We start from the raw sequence: 10,767 nt of genomic DNA, 5'->3' as shown, positions 1-10,767 counted from the left end.
CGGGTAAGAAAAGGTTCGAATGCCCGAACATACACCATCAAAAGAGGGAGCGGAGGTGTTCCGCTGTAAGACGGTGTGAATGTCCGATCATAGTTGGTAAAAAGCGGGTAAGAAAAGGTTAAAATACCCGACTGGACACAATCAAAAGAGGGAGCGGAGTTGTTCAGCTAAGAGAAGGTGTGAAAGTCCGACCATGGTTTGTAAAAAGCGGGTAAGAAAAGGTTCGTATGCCCGAATATACACTATCAAAACCGGAAGCGTAGTTGTTCGGCTGCAAGAAGGTGTGAACGTCCGACCAAAGTTTGTAAAAAAGCAGTTAAGAAAAGGTTCGAATATCTAACCAAACATAATCAAAAGCGGGAGCAGAGCTGTTCGACTGCAAGTAGGTGTGAATGTCAGAGAATAATTTGCAAAAAGCTGATGAGAAAGGGTGAGAAATCCCGACTATACACCATCAAATGCTGTAGCGGAGTTGTTCGGCTGTGAGTAGGTGTGATTCTCCAACCATAATTGCTGAAAAATGTGTTAGAAAAGGTAAGAATGCCGGTCCATACATCATCAAAAGCGGGAGAGGTGGTGTTCGGCTGCAAGTAGGTGTGAATGTCCATTAATAATTGCTTTAAAACATGAAAGAAAATTTTCGAATATCAAACCTTACATGATCATTAGCGGGAGAGGAGGTGTTCAGCTGCAAGAAGATGTGAATATCCACCCATAATTACTGAAAAATGGGTAGGAAAAGATGCGAATGTCCAACCATAAATCATCAAAAGCAGGAGTGGAGTTGTTCAGCTACAAGAAGGTATGAAAGTCCAACCATGGTTTGTAAAAAGCGGGTAAGAGAAGGTTCGAATACCTGAATATATACCATCAAAAGCGGAAGCGGGGGTGTTCGGCTGCAAGAAGGTGTGAACGTCCGACCAAAGTTTGTAAAAAGCAGTTAAGAAAAGGTTTGAATATCCAACCGAACATAATCAAAAGCGGGAGCAGAGCTGTTCGACTGCAAGTAGGTGTGAATGTCAGATCATAATTGCTGAAAAATGTGATAGAAAAGACTAGAATGCCGGACAATACATCATCAAAAGCGGGAGAGGTGGTTTTTCGGCTGCAAGTAGGTGTGAATGTCCAGCCATAATTACTCACAAACGGGGGAAGAAAAGGTAGTATTTCCAGACCACACATGATCAAAACAGGGAATGGAGGTGGTTCAGCTGCAAGGTGTGAATGTCTGACTAAAGTTTGTAAAAACCGTGTAAGACAAGGGGCGAATGCCCGACAATGTATGATCAAAAGAGGGAGCGGAGGTTTTCGGCTGCAAGGTCTGAATGTCCAACCATAATTTGTAAAAATCGGGGAAGAAAAGGCTCGAAAGCCCGACTATACACCATCAAAAGCGGGAGCAGAGGTGTTCAGGTGCAAGAAGGTCTGAATGTCCGACCAATAATTACTGAAAAATGGGTAAGAAAAGGTGCGAATGCCAAATCACACATCATCAAAAGCAGGAGCGGATGTGTTCGGCTACAAGAAGGTTTGAATGTCCAACCATAGTAAGTAATAGGTGGGTAAGAAAAGGCTCGAATGCCCGACTATACAGCATCAAAAGCGGAAGCGGAGGTGTTCGGCTGCAAGACGGTGTGAACGTCCGACCAAAGTTTGTAAAAAGCATTAAGAAAATGTTCGAATATCCAACCAAACATAATCAAAAGCGGGAGCAGAGCTGTTCGACTGCAAGTAGGTGTGAATATCAGATCATAATTTGCAAAAAGCTGATGAGAAAGGGTGAGAATGCCCGACTATACACTATCAAATGTGGGAGCGGAGGTGTTCGTCTGTGAGTAGGTGTGAATGTCCGACCATAATTGCTGAAAAATGTGTTAGAAAAGGTAAGAATGCCGGACCATATATCATCAAAAGCGGGAGAGGTTGTGTTTGGCTGCAAGAAGGTGTGAATGTCCAGCCATAATTACTCACAAACGGGTAAGAAAAGGTACTATTGCCAGACCATATATGATCAAAACAGGGAGTGGAGGTGGTTCAGCTGCAAGAAGGTTTGAATGTCCGACTAAAGTTTGTAAAAAGCGGGTAAGACAAGGTGTGAATGCCCGACAATGTATGATCAAAAGAGGAGCGGAGGTTTTCGGCTGCAAGAAGGTCTGAATGTCCACCCATAATTACTGAAAAATGGGTAAGAAAAGGTGCGAAAGCCCAACCGCACATGATCATAAGTGGATGAGAAGGTTTTCGACTGCAAGTAGGTGTGAATGTAAGATCATAATTTGTAAAAAGCGGGTAAGAAAAGGTAAGAATGCCCAACCATAAATTATCAAAAGCGGCAGCAGAGTTTCGGCTGGTATTTATCAATGTCTAGATAGATTTCAACAAAAAACAACGTTGTACTTTGCAGTAAAAGAAAGTGCAAATCAAAAGTTTTAGGAATCCGAGAATAAGCTTATTTTCATGAGTTCTGCACGATTTCGGATTTTATGTATAAAATGAATTCATTCACTCAAACCAAGTTAAAACTGCTTTTTCCTTCATATTTATCAATGTCTAGATCGACTTCAACAAAGAACAACATTGTATTTTGCAGTAGAAGAAAGAGCAAAACTGAAGGATCAGGAATCCGAGAATAAGCTTCTTTTCATACGTTCTGCATGATTTGGGATTTTATGTATAAAATGAATTCCTTCTCTCAAACTAAGTTAACACTGCTTTGTCCTTCATATGTACCCATTTCTACATATATTTCAAGCATAAACTTCCTCATACTACCCTGAATGAGAAAGAACCACACTTGTGATTAAGCCATACGCCCCTTTTGAGGAGTTCTGCATGATTTGGGATTTTATCTATAAAATCAATTCCTTCACTCAAACTATGTTAAAACGGCTTTTACCTTCATATTTATCAATGTCTCGATAGATTTAAACAAAAAAAAAACAACGTTGTACTTTGCAGTAAAAGAAAGAGCCAATCAAAAGTTTTAGGAATCCGAGAATAAGCTTATTTTCATGAGTTCTGCACGATTTCGGATTTTATGTATAAAATGAATTCATTCACTCAAACCAAGTTAAAACTGCTTTTTCCTTCATATTTATCAATGTCTCAATAGATTTAAGCAAAAAAACAACGTTGTACTTTGCAATAAAAGAAAGAGCAAATCAAAAGTTTTAGGAATCCGAGAATAAGCTTATTTTCATGAGTTCTGCACGATTTCGGATTTTATGTATAAAATGAATTCATTCACTCAAACCAAGTTAAAACTGCTTTTTCCTTCATATTTATCAATGTCTAGATCGACTTCAACAAAGAACAACACTGTATTTTGCAGTAGAAGAAAGAGCAACACTGAAGGATCAGGAATCCGAGAATAAGCTTATTTTCTTATGGGCAAGTGGGAACTGCTTTGTCCTTCATATTTATCAATGTGTATTTGGATTTCAACTTCTTCTACTGCATCTTCTTCACACCTTCTTGTAGCCGAACACTTCCGCTCCCGCTATTGATTGTGTACAGTCGGGTATTTTAACCTTTTCTTACCCGCTTTTTACCAACTATGGTCGGACATTCACACCGTCTTACAGCGGAACACCTCCGCTCCCGCTTTTTATGGTGTATAGTCGGGCATTCGAACCTTTTCTTACCCGCTATTTACAAACTATGGTAGGACATTAAAACCTTCGTGTATCCGAAAACCTCCGCTCTCTCTTTTGATCATACATTTTCGGACATTCGCACCTTTTCTTACCCGCTTTTTACAAACCATGGTCGGACTGTCACACCTTCTTGTAGCCAAACACATCCGCTCCCGCTATTGATTGTGTACAGTCGGGTATTTTAACCTTTTCTTACCCTTATGATCATGTGCGGTTTGATTTTCGAAAAGTTTCTTTCATGTTTTCTAGCAATTATTGATGGACATGTAGACCTTCTTGCAGCTGAACACCTCCGCTCCCGCTTTTGATCATACATTGTCAGGCATTCGCACTTTGTCTTACCCACTTTTTACAAACTTTAGTCGAACAGTCACACCTTTTTGCAGCCGAACACCATCTCTACCGCTTTTGATGATGTATGGTCCAGCATTCTTACCTTTTCTAACACATTCTTCAGCAATTATGGTCGGACATTCACACCTACTCAGAGCCGAACACCTCCGCTCCCGCATTTGATGGTCTATAGTCGGGCATTCTACAGCGGAAAAGACTCATTCTTATGTTTGGTTAGATATTCGAACCTTTTCTTAACTGCTTTTTACAAACTTTGGTCGGACGTTCACAATATCTTGCAGCCGAACACCTCCGCTTCCGCTTTTGATGGTGTATATTCGGGCATACGAACCTTTTCTTACCCGCTTTTTACAAACCAAGGTCGGACTTTCACACCTTCTCTTAGCTGAACAACTCCGCTCCCTCTTTTGATTGTGTACAGTCGGGTAATTTAACCTTTTCTTACCCGCTTTTTACCATCTATGGTCGGACATTCACACCGTCTTACAGCGGAACACCTCCGCTCCCTCTTTTGATGATGTATGGTTAGGCATTCGCACCTTTGCTTACCCATTTTTCAGTAATTATGGGTAGACATTCACACCTTCTTGCAGCTGAACACCTCCTCTCCTGCTTATGATCATGTGCAGTTTGATATTCGAAAATTTTCTTTCATGTTTTCTAGCAATTATTGATGGACATTCAGACCGTCTTGAAGCTGAACACCTCCGCTCCCACTTTTGATGGTGTATAGTCGGGCTTTCGAGCCTTTTCTTCCCCGGTTTTTACAAATTATGGTTGGACATTCAGACCTTCTTGCAGCCGAAAACCTCCACTCCCTCTTTTGATCATACATTGTCGGGCATTCGCACCTTTTCTTACCCGCTTTTTACAAACCATGGTCGGACTTTCACACCTTCTTGTAGCCGAACAACTCTGCTCCCGCTACTGATTGTGTACAGTTGGGTATTTTAACCTTTTCTTACCCGCTTTTTACCAACTATGGTTGGACATTCACACCGTCTTACAGCGGAACACCTCCGCTCCCTCTTTTGATGGTGTATGTTCGGGCACTCGAACCTTTTCTTACCCGCTTTTTACAAACTATGGTCAGACATTCAAACCTTCTTGTAGCGGAACACATCCACTCCTGCTTTTGATGATGGGTATTCAAACCTACTTGTTGCCCGCTTTTCATTAATTATGGGTGGACATACACACCTTGTCGCAGCCAAACACCTCCGCTCCCTGTTTTGATCATGTATGATTGGACATTCGCACCTTTTCTCACCCGCTTTTTACTATGGTCGGCCATTCACAGCTTCCTCTCCACCATACTTGTATGGTGGGATATTCACACCCACTTGCATCCGAAGACCTCCGCCCCCACTTTTGTTGATATTTAGTCGGTCATTCGCAGCTTACCCGCTTTTGGCAAACTATGGCCTTCTTGCAGCCAAACACCTCTGATCTCGTTTTTGATGATGTAAGGTTAGGCATTCAGACCTTGCTTCACCTGCTTTTCACCAAATATAGTCGAACAGTCACACCTTCTTGCAGCCGAACACTTCTGCTCCACCTTTTAGTGTTCTATGGGGTATTCACACCTTTTTTTTCACCGCATTTTATAGATTATGGTTGGAAATTCTCACCCACTCTTATCCGAAGACCTCTCCTCCTGCTTTGGTAAATATATAGTCGGGCATTCGAACCTTTTCTTACCCGCTTTTTACAAATTATGGTCGAACATTCACACCTACTTGCAGCCGAACACCTCCGCTCCCGCATTTGATGGTGTATAGTCGGGCATTCTCACCCTTTCTCATCAGCTTTTTGCAAATTATGATCTGACATTCACACCTACTTGCAGTCGAACAGCTCTGCTCCCGCTTTTGATTATGTTTGGTTGGATATTCGAAACTTTTCTTCACTGCTTTTTACAAACTTTGGTTGGACGTTCACACCTTCTTGCAGCCGAACACCTCCGCTTCCGCTTTTGATGGTATATATTCGGGCATTCGAACCTTTTCTTACCCGCTTTTTACAAACCATGGTCGGACTTTCACACCTTCTTGTAGCCGAACAACTCCGCTCCCGCTATTGATTGTGTACAGTCGGGTATTTTAACCTTTTCTTACCCGCTTTTTACCAACTATTGTTGGACATTCACACCGTCTTACAGCGGAACACCTCCGCTCCCTCTTTTGATGGTGTATGTTCGGGCATTCGAACCTTTTCTTACCCGCATTTTACGAACTATGGTCGGACATTCAAAACTTGTTTTAGCCGAACACATCCACTCCTGCTTTTGATGATGTATGGTTGAGCATTCGCACCTTTTCTTACCCATTTTTTACAAACTATGGTCGGACATTCACACCTTCTTGCAGCTGAACACCTCCTCTCCCGCTTATGATGATGTGTGCTTTGATATTCGAAAATTTTCTTTCATGTTTTCTAGCAATTATTGATGGACATTCAGACCTTCTTGCAGCTGAACACCTCCGCTCCCGCTTTTGATGATGTATAGTCGGGCTTTCGAGCCTTTTCTTCCCCGGTTTTTACAAAATTATTGTTGGACATTCAGACCTTCTTGCAGCCGAAAACCTCCGCTCCCTCTTTTGATCATACATTGTCGGGCATTCGCACCTTCTCTTACCCGCTTTTTACAAACCAGGGTTGGACTTTCACACCTTTTAGTAGCCGAACAACTCCGCTCCCGCTATTGATTGTGTACAGTCGGGTATTTTCACCTTTTCTTACCCGCTCTTTACCAACTATGGTCAGACATTCATACCTTCTTACAGCGGAACACCTCCGCTCCCTCCTTTGATGGTGTATGTTCGGGCATTCGAACCTTTTCTTACCCGCTTTTTACAAACTATGGTCAGACATTCACACCTTCTTGCAGCCGAACACTTCCGCTCTACCTTTTAGTGTTCTATGGGGTATTCACACCTTTTTTTTCACCGCATTTTATAGATTATGGTTGTAAATTCTCACCCACTCTTATCCGAAGACCTCTCCTCCTGCTTTGGTTAATATATAGTCGGGCATTCGAACCTTTTCTTACCCGCTTTTTACAAATTATGGTCGAACATTCACACCTACTTGCAGCCGAACACCTCCGCTCCCGCTTTTGATGGTGTATAGTCGGGCTTTCGAGCCTTTTCTTCCCCGGTTTTTACAAATTATGGTTGGACATTCAGACCTTGCAGCCGAAAACCTCCGCTCCCTCTTTTGATCATACATTGTCAGGCATTCGCACCTACTTGCAGCCGAATACTTCCGCTCCACCTTTTAGTGATGTATGGTTGGCATTTGCACCTTTTCTTACCCTTTCTTACCCTACTGATTGCTTAAGATTAAGTTGTTTTTTCTCAAACTACAACATTTTTTTAATTGTTGAAACTTGATTTGAAGTGGATAAATAAGGAGGACAAACAGTTTTGAGTCAGGCTGATAGAAGGAATTAATTTTATAGCAAAATCTGTATTTCGTCATATGTCGAGAGATGCTTATTGCTGAAGAAGTACAAAGTACAACGTTGTTTATCGTTGAAACTTGATTAGACATGAATAAATATGAAGGACAAAGCAGTCTTAACTTGGTTAGAGTTAAGGTTTTATAGGAGAATCCGAATTCGTGCATAACTCGTAAAATAGAGCTTATTTTCGGATTCCTGAAGAATGAGTCTGGTTCTTTCTCATAATACAAAGTTTGTTGTTTATTGTTGAAACTTCATCAGAAGTGAAGAAATAAATGAATGCCTATTCAAATGTGGGATCTAAACTCTAGTGCTTCCTCTAAAATAATTTCCTTTCTCAATTCAGAAATGTGTGTGTGTAAGTTACAACACCCGTGACACCAAAACGGCTTTCTTTTCTCTCTTTTCTCTACACTCTGCACTGTGAGAACACACACCAAATCAGAAAGGCTTTTTTCTCTCTTTTCTACGTTATGGACTGTGGGGACACAAAACCGCTCTCTCTTTTTTTTTTTGATTGTGTGCCAGGGCGTTGTCTCACGTATTAGATTATGCTTACGATACGAATGGGTTTATCAGTCACATCAGAATCCATACATACTGATCCTCCCGTAATAAAATGGTCGGATCTTATCAAACACACTTTGTTTCTTGTGACAATCAAGTCAGCGAAACAGCGTATACACGTCAAGACACTGAATCAAGTTTGCCACAAGAACTCATAAGTTTGGCAGTATTGCTCTGCCGTCAGCAATCATACACCCATTTTATTTTCGTGAGACATGTGCAGGCACCTGTTCATCTACTGTTCTATCACTATGAATTAGTTTATCTATTATCAATAAGGATACTTCTACAACTACTATCAAAGTATGTCCAGACTTCTTATGTTGTCAGTTGCTATATATGAATAAGTGGGTAGCTACTGACAAGCATTAAGCATGTCACACAGCCCAAACATATAACATTTCAGGACACACCACACAGTTAACAACCACCGTGAAGTGTCAAAGCCCAAACATGTAACATTCAACAGGACACTTACACAACACATTCAAATCAAACAGTCAGACAACATACAAGAACATATACCCCAGCCGGCATTGCTCCCTGCCTATTTTCCTACAGCTCACTATGTGTGCGCACACCTTTATTCACAAACTCTTCAACTTATACTCTTTTACCGAAGCTGCTACAGCTCGATTGGCCGAATACCGAATAATCCTAATTCGGTGAATTTGACATCTGCCTTACATGTAACAGATTAGCGGTTTAGCAGTTTTAATTTAGTTTGAGTGAAGGAATTCATTTTATAGCAAAATCCGAAATCGTGAAGAACTCATGAAAGTAAGCTTATTCTCGGATTCCTGAAACTTTAGATTTGCTATTTCTTTTACTGCAAAGTACAACGTTGGTTTTTTTGTTTAAATCTTTCAAGACATGGTAAATATGAAGGACAAAGCAGTTTTAACATAGTTTGAGTGAAGGAATTCATTTTATTGATAAAATCCCAAAAGTCTGCTGAGAAAAGAGAGTGAATGCGAAGTAGACTTTAACACGGCTCTGGGAGCGAGCCGAGTGCGGGCTAACTGGGAGAATTGCTTGAAAGAAACGCGACACCGAATGAGCGGTCAGAACAAAGCCTCAATACGGTTTTCCCGTGGTGTTTTTGTTGCTGCCTTGTCTTTTGCACAGAGTAAAAGACAAGGCAGCCATCGAATAGGGCCCGATTGTTCCTACTTGGTCAGCCGAGGAGCAAGGGGGGGGTGGGGGGGGGGGGGAGCAAGCGTCTCAACCAAGCAAAGCTCACCATGGGGAAGGTGGCTATGCCAACTAGCCTGATGCCCTGCTCCCGCAGTGACGGATAATCGTACTCTGGTTTCTCTTCATAACGTACAAGTCTTTCGCCTTTTACTAAAGACTTCTGTGGAGAGCAGCACTAATGAGTTGTTTCTATTTTTGGCAGGCTTTACCTTTGCGGGTGAAGCCCTTTCTGTCTGTGCAAAAGAAATCTTGTTACTGTGCAGAGTGACTTCTCTGAGTAGAGTCGCCTTACTTGTTGCGACTGTGCCGATGTTCGAAGCTGGAGTGCAAAGTTGTTGCTTGAATGGTGCTTGCTGGAGCGTGCGGGAGTGCAAAGTTATACCATTTAAAAGGGCTGAAGAGTGCTCAGTGCAGCAGGTGGGCGGAGGTGCAAAGTGACACTCTGGCCACCTATGGCCATAAAAAGAACAGGGGTGTTAGCGGACAAGTGCGCATTGTGCCAGGAAGGGCCCTCGGACGTGAACCAGTGGACAGTTGTCGCTTCTCGGCCTTTTGGCTAAGATCAAGTGTAGTATCTGTTCTTATCAGTTTAATATCTGATATGTCCTCTATACGAGGACTACATATTAAATGGATTTTTAGCAATAGGAGTTGAAAAAGTAGCTTGCTCCGTTCACTCCAACCATTGACCCCGTACTGCAGTGCCGCTGGGAACGGTGCGCTCTTCTCTACTCTTGTGAAAAAGCAAACAGCGGTGCAGGATGCAAGTTTCAGGGAGCCCAAGATGAAACTTTCTCTTAGTCTGCTGAGAAAAGAGAGTGAATGCGAAGTAGACTTTAACACGGCTCTGGGAGCGAGTCGAGTGCGGGCTAACCGGGAGAATTGCTTGAAAGAAACGCCATACCAAATGAGCGGTCAGAACAAAGCCTCAATACGGTGTTCCCGTTGTGTTTTTGTTGCTGCCGCTGTTTGCTTTTTCACAAGAGCGCACCTGTTGAGGGGGGGCCTGGGGGGGCCTGGGTGATGGTGGGTCTCAGGCCCGGGCTGCTGCGACTGGTGTGACCGGGTGGTTTGTTTGTTTGTTTTTTGTTGTTGTTTGTTTGTTTTTTGTAGAGGTCCTCCGGAGTGGGGTTGGGTTGAGTGGGGTGGGGCGGGATGGGTACCTTCTGGGGGTACAGTAGCTCCCAGAATATGGTCGCTGCAGGCCCCGAGCCTGGTGGACTTCACTCAAACTATGTTAAAACTGCTTTGTCCTTCATATTTACCATGTCTTGAAAGATTTAAACAAAAAAACCAACGTTGTACTTTGCAGTAAAAGAAATAGCAAATCTAAAGTTTCAGGAATCCGAGAATAAGCTTACTTTCATGAGTTCTTCACGATTTCGGATTTTGCTATAAAATGAATTCCTTCACTCAAACTAAATTAAAACTGCTAAACCGCTAATCTGTTACATGTAAGGCAGATGTCAAATTCACCGAATTAGGATTATTCGGTATTCGGCCAATCGAGCTGTAGCAGCTTCGGTA

At 42.3% G+C, this 10,767-nt stretch overlaps 2 non-coding genes across 2 annotated transcripts; both read left to right on the top strand.

Moving 5' to 3' along the window:
- Positions 1–9,346: 9,346 nt before the first annotated feature.
- On the top strand, positions 9,347–9,460 carry LOC140317206 (U5 spliceosomal RNA). Its single transcript, XR_011917539.1, has one exon. It is a non-coding gene; the product is annotated as a U5 spliceosomal RNA (small nuclear RNA).
- A 316-nt stretch (positions 9,461–9,776) lies between these two features.
- Positions 9,777–9,967, top strand: LOC140317014 (U2 spliceosomal RNA). Its single transcript, XR_011917368.1, has one exon. It is a non-coding gene; the product is annotated as a U2 spliceosomal RNA (small nuclear RNA).
- The last annotated feature ends 800 nt before the right edge of the window (positions 9,968–10,767 follow it).

Source organism: Leuresthes tenuis, unplaced genomic scaffold (genome assembly GCF_036924035.1).
Source record: "Leuresthes tenuis unplaced genomic scaffold, fLeuTen1.0.hap1 SCAF_10, whole genome shotgun sequence".
In the NCBI taxonomy this organism is placed as follows: Eukaryota; Metazoa; Chordata; class Actinopteri; order Atheriniformes; family Atherinopsidae; genus Leuresthes; species Leuresthes tenuis.
This window is presented reverse-complemented; position numbering and strand designations above follow the sequence as displayed.